The following is a 13,705-nucleotide window of genomic DNA, read 5'->3' as shown; positions in this document are numbered from 1 at the left end:
TTTATGAGTTTGATAATTACATTAGAAAGCAAGATCACTTCAATGCAAATGTTATGAAACAATTGAAATACAACTCAGATATGATTGCTAGCTTAAGTGACTTGTTATTTAGAATCTCAAATGATGTTATAGGTGGAGGAAAGCATGCCTCTATGGTTCAAACTCAATTAGAACAAGTTGCTAAATCTCAAAGAGAGTTGCTTGATGAAATTAACAATAATATAAGTGACTTTGATGTTAGAGTAGCAACTAGAGGAGGTAAAATGACTTAGAAACCACTTTATCCTAAGGGACACCCAAAGAGAATTGAACAAGACTCTCAAAGGAATAACACCACTACACCTAGTCCTTCTTAAAATAATAATAATAAGAAGAAAAATGATAAGACTTTGCCTGCCTCTAGTGAACCTAAAATAGAAAAACCTCCTGATAACGATAATGAAGTTTCTATCTCTGATGCTGAAACTCAATCTGGTAATGAACACTCACCTTCTGATAATGAAAAATATAATGATGAGGTTCATGAAGACACTCAACCAAATGATAAAGAACCAGATAATGATGTTGAGATAGAACCAGCTGTTGATCTTGATAACCCACAACCTAAGTATAAAAGGTATGATAAAAGAGACTTTGTTGCTAGAAAACATGGAAAGGAAAGAGAACCATGGGTTCAAAATCCTATGCCCTTTCCACCTAAGTCAACTAAAAAGAAAGATGGTGAAGAATTTGAACACTTTGCTGAAATGTTGAGGCCAATCTTTCTACGAACTCGCTTAACTGATATCTTAAAAATGCCTCCTTATGCAAAGTATATGAAAGACATCATCACCAATAATAGAAAATACCAGAAGCTGAAATCTCCACCATGCTTGCTAATTACACTTTTAAAGATGGAGTACCTAAAAAACTTGGAGATCCATGAATACCAACTATACCTTGCTCCATCAAAAGAAATTATGTGAAAACTGCTTTATGTGATTTGGGAGCTCGTGTTAGTGTTATGCCTTTCTCTTTATATAAAAGACTTGATTTGAATGAACTCACACCTACTGAAATATCTTTGCAAATGGCTTACAAATCAACTGCCATACCTATCGATATTCGTGAGGATGTGCCCGTTGTTGTTGCTAATGTTATTATTTTGACTGACTTTGTTATACTTGAGATGCCCGAGAATGAAAACATGTCGATTATCCTTGGTAGACCCTTCTTGAATACTGCAGGGGCTGTTATTGATTGCAATAAAAGCAAGATCACTTTTCATATCAATGGTAATGAGCATATAGTGCACTTTCCGAAGAAACAATTCCAAGTGAATGGTATTAATTTTATTGGAAATCTCTGACAATCACTATTGGAAGTTTTCAACTACCTCTACCTACTATTAAAAAGAAATATGAAATTCTTATTGTGGGGGACATTCATATCCCCATTGAGGTAACTTGGTGATTTACGAAAGTTCTTCGGTTTCATGCTAATCGAAAGTGGTTGTTAATAAGACTTGGTCAACCATATTAATGGATCATTTTTGAGAGGTATGAAGTTGATGAATTTAGTAAGCACTACCTTATGTCTCTACCTTTTGTTTCCTGTTTTTATTAGTTACATAAAATAAAATGCCATGCTTTGTCTATTTTCTAAGTTTTCCGTGCAATACAAAATGACCCAAAAATAAAAGTTCTCAGAATGCCCTGAAAATTTTACACGGTTTTTTTCTGAATATTTCTGAATTTCTGGTGCAAATAATATCAATGGGAGGTGCACCAGGTGGGCACAACCCACCTGGGCGTGCTAAGACCCCCAGGCGCGCCCTAGTGGGTTGTGGTCCCCACGTGGGCCCCCTCACTTACTTCTTCTTCCCTCATCACTCCATTTACCCAGAAAAAAAATCACTACCACTCTCGCTCTCTCTCTCTCATGTTCTTGCTCCTGAAACCGCGGATTTTGATCTCTTTGCTCAAAGATCCATTTCCGAAACTGTTTCGGGGATTTGTTGCTTGGTATGGGACTCCTGCATGTGTCCAATTAGTTTTTGTTTTAGCAGTTTATATTTAGAATAATTAGCTACTCTTGGTGCTGCTGTAGATGAGCTTGCATGTTTAATTCTTAGAGTTCTAAGTAGCTTGAATGCTTGCTATGGCCTCTATACATCTTTATGAGTAGTTGCTATCATTTTTGTGAAGTTTTGTTGAGAAACATTTTGTGGACTAAAAATTTCAGAATTTTGTTCATAGGAAAAGATGAGTTTCTTTAGGAAGTTTGCTTCCAACAAGAACTCCAAGGGGGTTGTTGGGCAGTCATCTGACAATGATCTCCATACCCCGAGGTTGGCGGAGCTACAGCCGTGCGAGTGGCCGCAAAATGCATTCATGGAAGAGACAGAAATCCTCCAAGAGTTCAACCAATATGCTGCTAATGCCAGCCTCACCAACTTCATCACAGTTGAATGTGAATAGTATCATCTCCTCACAAAATCCTTTGTGCAAAACTTTCATTTTCATCCTAGGAATAATCCCCCTGAGGTGTCATTTAATTTATTTGTTGAACACCGCCAAATCCCACAAACTGAATTTTGTGACATATGCATGCTTCCTTCTGATGGGGGTTTGGTAAAGCCTAGGCCCTCAGAGTTTGATGCCGTACTCTGACAGTGGGGGATGAGAGAGGAGTATCGGGCACCACTGCCGTTAGCTTGTAGTTTCCTGCCGTGCATTATTTTGCCTTATTTATTGCAAAGTGCTTGCTAGCGAGGGAGAAGGTGGGTTCACTTAGCGCCCCATACTTTGCTGTTTTGCGTCGTGCATTTTATGGCGACAACACTTATAGCTTGGGAGCTATTGTGTCACGTCGCCTTCACCTTAACAGATCCAAGGGTAAAATACATGGGGGCATTTACGCTACTCGCTTGGTCACCAGATACGCCAGCATGATCACCCCTTGACCAAGGTTTACCTAGATAGAGCAGCTATGAAGGACCATCAGTTTCTTGCGGCTGATTACCCTGATATTGAGTTGCCTTACAATTTAGTTTTCAGTGAGACAACTCGTGATATTATTCCCTTGCCTGCACCTTCTTTGTTTGATTATGTTTCCAGGAACGGATACAGGATTATGCGTGAGGACATTGTCACTTACTGGAACAACCTGGCGGCGGCACAGGCAAAGCGTCAGTAGTGGGACCCTATGGTGCCTGCTCCCCAGCACTTCAACATTGGACCTCATGGCTTCTACGACTAGTGATTACCAATTTAGGCCAAAAGCCTAAGCTTGGGGGAGTACGTATTCCCACCAACATTACATTCATGTTCACACATTTCATTCCAGTTGTCGGTGTCCACACTTTTTCATTGTATCATCCATGTTTAATTTATCTTCTCGCTTACTTCTTGTGTGTTTGAAAAACTTTGAGAAAATCCAAAAATATGTTTCTTGCTTCTTTTTTATTTTTCTTCCTAGTTTAAATTGTTGTAGTACTAAAAAGAAAACCCAAAAAGATTTCCTGGTTCTTCTTTTGCTTGTTGGGAGTTTTCCCGTCTAAATAGTTTTTCTTGTTTTTGCTTTTCCCTTTTTGGTTTGCTTGCTTTCCAAAAACCAAAAACTCCAAAAATATTTCAATGTGTTTCTCTGGATTTCTTTTCTTTTTATCAAGTCATACTAAGGATAAGAGCACGATGAAAATGTTGAGTGGCTCCCATTTGCATTGTTGATCTAATAAATAGTCCATATTAGCTTGTCTTCTCCTCTTGAATAAAATGTTTTCATATTCCAACTTAGTCCACGACACCCTTGCACTATTATTATTTCAAATCGTTCGGTCGTGCAAGTGAAAGGCAATAATGATGATATTAGATGAACATGTCGTTACAGAGGGAAATGGGTATGAACTCGACTTGTTCTATTTTTGTAAATATGTTTAACCTAGTGTAAGTGCATCTAGTGCCACCCCTAGTTGGTTTTGGAGTATTGACGACAAACCTGGTTGAGGGACTAATGTGTTTGTGACAATTGTAGGATAACACAGTTAGTAGTCCCTCATTGACTCGGTTTACCTACCGGAGATGACCCCTAAAAATGTGTGAAGACATTGAAGACAATGGTGGTCTGTGAAGCTATTCACGTTGAAGACTATGACATGAGAAGACATCGAGTGAAGACTATGGAGAGCGAAGACTTTATTGTTTCGTTGTTTCCTTTTCTTCTTTGTTGAGTCATAGGAACCACCGCACTGTTAAGTGGGGTCCAAGTGAACAAAGTCAGAGTGACTGAAGTGATGCTCAACCAAATCCTATGTCTTCAAGTGAAGACAATGAGTGAAAATCTTATCCATAGTCGGATGAGTCAGCTTTACTTGTAACCCAAGTCAAGCTGCCGCGTGTGTTTGAAATCTGACCGTTGTGACACGTGTCAGTTCCTTAGTGACCCAGGGTCATTTTGGACAAATCAGGTAGGGTTGCCCAGTGGCTATAAATAGCCCACCCCCTACACCATAAATTGGTGGCTGCTCAGAGTTAGTACACGTCTTTTATCGTTTGAGAGCAACCCACCGCCGAAGCTTTCGAGAAAGATTCCTTGCAAGGACAAAGCCCAAACCACCCAGAGCCCAAAGAGTGTTTGGCATCACTGAAGCCTTTCTGTCCACGTGATCTGAAGACTTGTTACACTTGAGGACTGTGAATCCTCCAGCCCATTAGGCGTCGCGTTCTGAGCATCCAAGAGTCATTGTGGATTGCCGGTGAACGAAGTTTGTGAAGGTTTGGAAGTCTACCTTGAAGACTTACCAGAGTGATTGGGCGGGGACTAGGTGTCCTTAGCTCAAGGGGAATAATGTGCAGACACAGTCTTCTGAGTTGAATCTCAGCCTCCCTAACCAAACGTACAATTGTCACAACAACTGGAACTGGTCGAACAAATCCCTGACCTCCTGAAGCTACTGGTTCTATCTCTCACTTCTCTCTACTTACAGTTTGTCTTTGTGAAGTCATTGCCTGCTTGCATTATCTGTTTGACTTCACTGTGTGACTACCTGTTCTGATTGGCTTCATACTATCTTCCATCCTGATCTTTACTACCTAGCTGCTATTAGTCTTCGTGCTTTCACTTCATTGAATACTTGACTATGGTTTGTCTAGTGTAGTCTACCTTCTGCTGCATACGAATAGTGTCGTTTCTATTGTTTGTCTTCGAAACTCCCACGTTTTGAAGACTTTCATAAAAATCGCCTATTCACCCCCCCCCTCTAGTCGATAACTAGCCCTCTTACCTAGTATCCATGATTCAGCCTATTATGATCAAACATGTTTGCAATGACAATTAGAGATTATAGTTTCTCATGCCATGCATAAGTAGCTAGGAGTGAATACTGACTTATCTTGGATACCAACATTGTGTTAAAATGATTGTGATGTAGTATGATGATATGGTATGCTCCTCTGAATGTTCGAGTGGCTTGACTTGGCACATGTTCATGCATGTAGTTGCATAAAAACAAACATAGCCTCTATGATATTTATGTTCATGGTGTCCATATCCTACTAATGCTAGTATCTAGTGTTACTTATGCATAATGCATGTTTATGACCATTGTTGCTCTTTAGCTGGCCGCTTCTCAACCTATTTGCTAGCCTTCGCCTGTACTAAGTGGGAACTCTGCTTGTACATCCAAAAACCTGAAACCCAAGTTATTCCAGATGAGTCCACCATACCTACCTATATGCGGTATTACCCTGCCGTCCTAAGTAAATTTGCATGTGCCAACTCTGAAAACTTCAAATAAATATCCTTTTTGTGTGCCTGGCTCGTTCATGGAACGATAGGAGGTAGTCGGTATCTTCCATGCTAAGCGGGTTATTCTCAGGTCGAGTGTTTATTCACTCGCCATCGCACGAGAAAAGGGCGGTAATAGGGATGCCCAGTCCCAAACTGCAAAAAGAAAAGAGCTTACAAATAATCAAACAAAAACTCCCAATGGAGTCATAACCTTTTGTGTAGGTACGAGGGACTCGTGCATGATCTCCTACTGGATTGATACCTTGGTTCTCAAAAATTGAGGGAAATACTTACGCTACTTTACTGCATCATCCTCTCCTCTTCGGGGAAATCCAAAGGAGTGCTCAAGAGGTAGCAAGAAGAATTTCTGGCGCCGATGCCGGGGAGTTTTCGCAAAAGTCAACTATACCAAGTACCCATCACAATCCCTATATCTCTCATTACATTATTTGCCTCTCGTTTTGCTCTCCCCCACTTCACCCTTGCCGTTTTATTCGCCCTCTCTTTCCCAATCTCCTCCTCTCTTTCCCTTTCGCCTTTTTCTCGTTTTCCTTTTTTCTTGCTCGTGTGTTAGTTTGCTTATTTGTCGCAATGGCTCTCCCTAAATTTGGTGATCTTCACCTTAAAAGGCTAGAGGAGATCGAAAGTAATGTCAGGAAGTTTATGGTTTTGCAATTTGAGCATAATAATTTCTTTAGAAACGAGCTTAAGGAACAAAAAGGTTTTACGAGTTATATGAATAAAGAACTCGATGATATGTCTAAAGAATTCGATGGTATAAGAGCCCAAATTGCTCGTCTTGAAAAGATGACCGCTGAAATTTCGGATATGCAAGCTACCTTAATCAATAAGATGGTCGCTAAACCGAATTCCTATGAAAATCAAGATGAAGATCTAAAAGTTATTGATGTGTCCCCTATTAAATCTTTGTTTTGCAATATGAATCTTGATGAAACTGAATATGATCTTCCTTTACCTAGAAGGCGTTCTAAGAATTCGGAGTTTCTAGATCTTGATGATGAAATTGATGAAAGTGGGATTGAAAGAAATAAAAACCTAGATGTTGCTAAACCCACTATTTTGGATCTCAAGGAATTTAATTATGAAAATTACTCTTTGCTTGGTTGTACTTCCTTGTTGCAATCCGTGCTAGATTCTCCTCATGCTTATAGTCAAAATAAGGCCTTTACCGAATACATTGTTCATGCCTTGATGCAATCTTATGAAGAAAAACTTGAGTTGAAAGTTTCTATCCCTAGAAAACTCTATGATGTGTGGGAAACTACTATCAAAATTAAAATTAAAGATTATGAGTTTCATGCTTTGTGTGTTTTGGGTGCTAGTGTCTCCACTATTCCCAAAACTTTGTGTGATTTGCTAGATTTCCGTGACTTTGAAGATTGCTCTCTAAACTTGCATCTTGCGGATTCCACTATTAAAAATCTTATGGGAAGAATTAATGATGTTCTTATTATTGCAAATAGGAATTATTTGCCCATAGATTTTATCGTTCTTGATATAGATTGCAATCCTTCATGTCCTATTATTCTTGGTAGACCTTTCCTTAGAACGATTGGTGCGATTATTGATATGAAGGAAGGGAATATTAGATTCCAATTTCCCTTGAGAAAGGGTATGGAACACTTCCCTAGGAAGAAAATAAAATTACCATATGAATCTATCATGAGAGCCACTTATGGATTGCCTACCAAAGATGGCAAAACCTAGATCTATCCTAGCTTTTATGCCTAGCTAGGGGCGTTAAACGATAGCGCTTGTTGGGAGGCAACCCAATTTTATTTTTTATTCTTTGTTTTTGTTACTGTTTAGTGTTAAATTTTGTTTCTACTTTCTGTTTAGATGTTTTTTTATCTTTTAATTAGTGTTTGTGCCAAGTAGAACCTATAGGATAAGCTATGATGATAGTTGATTTGATTCTGCTGAAAAACAGAAACTTTACGCTCACGATAAAAAATTCAATAAATCACAGAAACGAGCTTTTGCATTGATTATTTTTGCTGATGATCAATAAACAAATTGTCCAGTACGTCTTATTTTAGTAGAATTTTTAGAGTTCCAGAAGTTTGCGTTAGTTACAGATTGCTACAGATTGTTCTGTTTTTGACAGATTCTATTTTTCGTGTGTTGTTCGCTTATTTCAATGCATCTATGGCTAATAAATTAGTTTATAAACCATAAGGAAGTTGGAATACAGTAGGTTTAACACCAATATAAATAAAGAATGAGTTCATTACAGCACCATTTAACTGAACTATCACGTAGTTATCAAAACGTGTATGTCCAATGTTCGCAACATCCACAAACGACGTTTGGGGTTCAGCACACTGAGCGGTGCATTAAGGACATAAGCTTTCTACTGTCCGCATAATTGCTACTATCAACTTTCAACTATATTTTCTCTAGGAACATATCTAAACAGTGGAACTAAAGCGCGAGCTTACGACATAATTTGCAAAAGGTCTTTTGACTATGTTCAGGATAATTAAGTTCATCTTATGAACTCCCACTCAGATAGACATCCCTCTGGTCATCTAAGTGACTACATGATCCGAGTCAACTAGTCCGTGTCCGATCATCACGTGAGACGGACTAGTCATCATCGGTGAACATCTTCATGTTGATCGTATCTACTATACGACTCATGCTCGACCTTTCGGTCTCCGTGTTCCGAGGCCATGTCTGTACATGCTAGGCTCGTCAAGTTAACCCTAAGTGTATTGCATGTGTAAATCTGTCTTACACCCGTTGTATGTGAACGTAAGGATCTATCACACCCGATCATCACGTGGTGCTTCGAAACGACGAACTGTAGCAACGGTGCATAGTTAGGGGAGAACACTTCTTGAAATTGTTTTAAGGGATCATCTTATTTACTACCGTCGTTCTAAGTAAACAAGATGCATAAACATGATAAACATCACATGCAATCAAATAGTAGTGACATGATATGGCCAATATCATATAGCTCCATTGATCTCCATCTTCGGGGCTCCATGATCATCATCGTCACCGGCATGACACCATGATCTCCATCATCATGATCTCCATCATCGTGTCTTCATGAAGTTGTCACGCCAACGACTACTTCTACTTCTATGGCTAACGCGTTTAGTAATAAAGTAAAGTAATTTACATGGCGTTGTTCAATGACACGCATGTCATACAATAAATAAAGACAACTCCTATGGCTCCTGCCGGTTGTCATACTCATCGACATGCAAGTCGTGAATCCTATTACAAGAACATGATCAATCTCATACATCACATATCATTCATCACATTCTTCTTGGCCATATCACATCACATAGCATACCCTGCAAAAACAAGTTAGACGTCCTCTAATTGTTGTTTGCATGTTTTACGTGGCTGCTAAGGGTTTCTAGCAAGAACGTTTCTTACCTACGCAAAACCACAACGTGATATGCCAATTGCTATTTACCCTTCATAAGGACCCTTTTCATCGAATCCGTTCCGACTAAAGTGGGAGAGACTGGCACCCGCTAGCCACCTTATGCACCAAGTGCATGTCAATCGGTGGAACCTGTCTCACGTAAGAGTACGTGTAAGGTCGGTCCGGGCCGCTTCATCCCACAATACCGTCGAAACAAGATTGGACTAGTAACGGTAAGCATATTGAACAAAATCAACGCCCACAACTACTTTCTGTTCTACTCGTGCAAAGAATCTACGCAATAGACCTAGCTCATGATGCCACTGTTGGGGAACGTAGCATAAATTCAAAATTTTCCTACGTGTCACCAAGATCTATCTATGGAGAAACCAGCAACGAGGGGAAGGAGAGTGCATCTACATACCCTTGTAGATCGCTAAGCGGAAGCGTTCAAGTGAACAGGGTTGATGGAGTCGTACTCGTCGTGATACAAATCACCGATGACCAAGTGCCGAACGCACGGCACCTCCGCGTTCAACACACGTACAGCCCGGTGACGTCTCCCATGCCTTGATCCAGCAAGGAGAGAGGGAGAGGTTGAGGAAGACTCCATCCAGAAGCAGCACAACGGCGTGGTGGTGATGGAGGAGCGTGGCAATCCAGCAGGGCTTCGCCAAGCACCGCGGGAGAGGAGGAGGAGGAAGAGAGGCAGGGCTGCACCAAGAGGGAGAAGTTCTCATGTCTATAGCAGCCCCAAACCTCAAGTATATATAGGGGAGGGAGAGGGCTGCGCCCCCATCTAGGGTTTCCCCCCCAAGGGGTGCGGCCAGCCCTAGATGGGGCTTGGGGAGGCGGCCAAGAGGGGGAGAGAGGGGAGGCGTGCCTGGGGTGGGCCTTAGGGCCAATCTGCCCTAGGGTTTGCCCCTTCCCACTCTCCCTTGCGCCTTGGGTCCCTTGTGGGGGGCGCACCAGCCCACCTAGGGCTGGTCCCCTCCCACACTTGGCCCACGCAGCCTTCTAGGGCAGGTGGCCTCACTTGGTGGACCCCCGGGACCCTCCCGGTGGTCCCGGTACATTACCGATATCGCCCGAAACTTTTCCGGTAACCAAAACAGGACTTCCCATATATAAATCTTTACCTCCGGACCATTCCGGAACTCCTCGTGATGTCCGGGATCTCATCCGGGACTCCGAACAACATTCAGTTACCACATACAAGCTTCCTTTATAACCCTAGCATCATCGAACCTTAAGTGTGTAGACCCTATGGGTTCGGGAGACAAGCAGACATGACCGAGACGTTCTCCGGTCAATAACCAACAGCGGGATCTGGATACCCATGTTGGCTCCCACATGCTCCACGATGATCTCATCGAATGAACCACGATGTCAAGGACTTAATCAATCTCGTATACAATTCCCTTTGTCTAGCGGTATTATACTTGCCCGAGATTCGATCGTCGGTATACCGATACCTTGTTCAATCTCGTTACCGGCAAGTCTCTTTACTCATTCCGTAACACATCATCCCGTGATCAACTCCTTGATCACATTGTGAACATTATGATGATGTCCTACCGAGTGGGCCCAGAGATACCTCTCCGTTTACACGGAGTGACAAATCCCAGTCTCGATTCGTGCCAACCCAACAGACACTTTCGGAGATACCTGTAATGCACCTTTATAGCCACCCAGTTACGTTGTGACGTTTGGTACACCCAAAGCATTCCTACGGTATCCGGGAGTTGCACAATCTCATGGTCTAAGGAAAAGATACTTGACATTAGAAAAGCTTTAGCATACGAACTACACGATCTTTGTGCTAGGCTTAGGATTGGGTCTTGTCCATCACATCATTCTCCTAATGATGTGATCCCGTTATCAACGACATCCAATGTCCATAGCCAGGAAACCATGACTATCTGTTGATCACAACGAGCTAGTCAACTAGAGGCTCACTAGGGACATATTGTGGTCTATGTATTCACACGTGTATTACGATTTCCGGATAATACAGTTATAGCATGAATAAAAGACTATTATCATGAACAAAGAAATATAATAATAACACTTTTATTATTGCCTCTAGGGCATATTTCCAACACTGGCATCGACCCCAAGCTGGCTGCCAAGAAGAAGACGAAGCCTACTGTGGCCCAAACTGAAGCACCAAGGCGGGAAGAACCTCACATTGTCTTCCCTGACAGCATTACTGGCTCGAAGCCCAAGGTCCCCACAGTGGCTTTAGAACAGAAGAAAACCAAGGCAGTTGAAGCCGAAGCCAGAAAGTGCAAACTCAAGAACACCACTAATGATGCACCACCCACCAAGAAGAGAAAGACCAAGAAGAGAGATCGGGCTGCTCCCAAAGAGCCCCTTGTTGTCGAGCCCATTGCTTTTGCTTGTCCTGCATCTAAAAATCAAGAGCGCCAGTTGATAGTTCATGAGCCTGCTTTCATAGAGGCTCCTGAAGCTGAAGAAGTACTAGTCGTTGACCCCACCACGGCTGAAGACATTGGTCCCCAAGACAATGTAGTAGATGATGAAGTCCTTCCTCAGATTGAGCACCCAACGGTATCATCGCCTGTTCTCACAAACATCGAACTCATCGGCATTGGTCGTCCTTTGATGCCAATCTCTCAGGATGCCTCATGGGCTGATCGCCCCCAACTAGCAACTCTAAGTTAAGACTCACCCAGTACACCCTGTCCTCCACCAGCGCAAGTCACCAGCCCAATAGTGAATGACGACAACTACATGGAGACTACACCATCACCAAAAGTGTCGCCCGTGTTCCAACAGCTTCGCAAAGGCCTAAGGCCATCAGTCTCCATGAAAACTATCACAGAAGAAGATTCAAACCAATCCAGCTCAGTGGCACGTCAAGTGTTCCCTAAAGAAAATCCCTCTGTGATGGTTCCTACGTCCGAAGCCAATGCTGCTGAAGACAATCCGGATGCATCAGCCGATGAAAGACAAGGAGAAGAAGAACGTGTTGCCACACCCTCTACCAACCAAGAAGTTGTTCTTGAAGAGAACGTGTCAGTGCCCGACCCTCCAGCTACTCAAGTGGAGGTTGAAAATCTTGAGGCGGCCACCAACAACACTACTGAAGCCAATGACGTTGTCATGGCTGAAGATAATGTGGCGCCTACAATGAACACTGTGCATGAAGCCAATGATGCACCTGCAACAAATGTGCAGTCTGACACCCTTGCAAATGCTACTGCTTTAGTTCCACCACCAAGGCCCCATACGATTGAGCAAGCATTCTACTAAGGCGAGCTTGTCACTGTCAGATGGCCAATTCTGGTTCCTCCGCCTGCTCCCGAACCTCAGTTTGACTATCATGTGGAGCACAGGCCTCAGGTTCAGAAGCCAAAACCAAGGCTGCCAAGGTTTCCAGGTACTGCATCTGCACCAGGATCGTTCAATGTAAATGGCTTCATTGCACACAACACCTTCTTCGATAAAGCCAAGAACCCATATTCCAAGCCAAAAATATCATCTGATCGGTTCTGGAGTTATCAGCAGTGCAACTACTACTCTTGTGTTCTATACAATCAAGGGCGCATATTTCCTCATATGCGTTTGGATTTCGAAGCCATTGTTGGCCTGCCCTGCTTAGAAGAAGCCCTTGACTATTTTCGAGATGCAGGCTTTCTCTAGTTTGTGACAGATAAGGAGAATTGGAATGAAGAGCTTCTGCTGCAATTCCATGCAACCCTCCACATTCGCGGCTACAACAGGGATCCGACGACATGGGTCCTTGAGTGGATGACAGGAAATGTCCATCATGAAGCCAAAGCTCTTGACCTCATTGAGCTTACTGGCCTGTCCACTCCAGGTGAACTTTATGAACCTGGTTGTCAGCTTCACCACAATGCGTTGGAAAGCATCTTTCGGAAGCCAGAGCCCAACATGAGCCAAATGCTGAGCATGATCAAGCCACTGCCACAGGATGCTGAATATCCCAAGGAATTCTTTGTTGAAGCCCTAGAGTATCTACCCCGCACCATCTATCACATTATCAGGCGAACTCTATGTCCCATCAAAGGACATTCTTCCTCAGCAAAGCTCGAAGGCACAATAAAGACATTGGTCTTCTACATTCTCAATGGCATCAGCTTCAATGCTCATGATTTCTTCATTCGCCAATTTGCTGCATCTGGCTTACACATATTTGGTCTAAAATTCTATGCTCCTTGGATTATGCGACTAATCAAGCTTCACTCTATTGTTGACTACCAGCCCTCTTTACGCAATCATCTCATATTTCTGCCAGAGGTTGATATGTCCGTCGAAGCCATCTACCCAGAGCCTGCCAAGGAAGCATTATATCTTCACAATGCAGATCGTTAGAGTTTCTCTTAGCATGATGAAGGTGTTCAGGTTGCTTCTCGTGTTTATCTTCTGGTCGGCAACACTCGTCGTGCATGCACTGAAGCCACAGAAAGCACTATTGCTCCAAGGACTCGAAAGGGATCTCGTGTGCTCAATGTCCGAGAGCTTCTCGTGGCCTTG

The sequence above is a fragment of the Triticum dicoccoides genome, chromosome 4B, assembly GCF_002162155.2.
Source record: "Triticum dicoccoides isolate Atlit2015 ecotype Zavitan chromosome 4B, WEW_v2.0, whole genome shotgun sequence".
NCBI lineage: Eukaryota > Viridiplantae > Streptophyta > Magnoliopsida > Poales > Poaceae > Triticum > Triticum dicoccoides.
The sequence above is the reverse complement of the archived record's forward strand: the minus strand, read 5'-3'. Positions refer to the sequence as shown.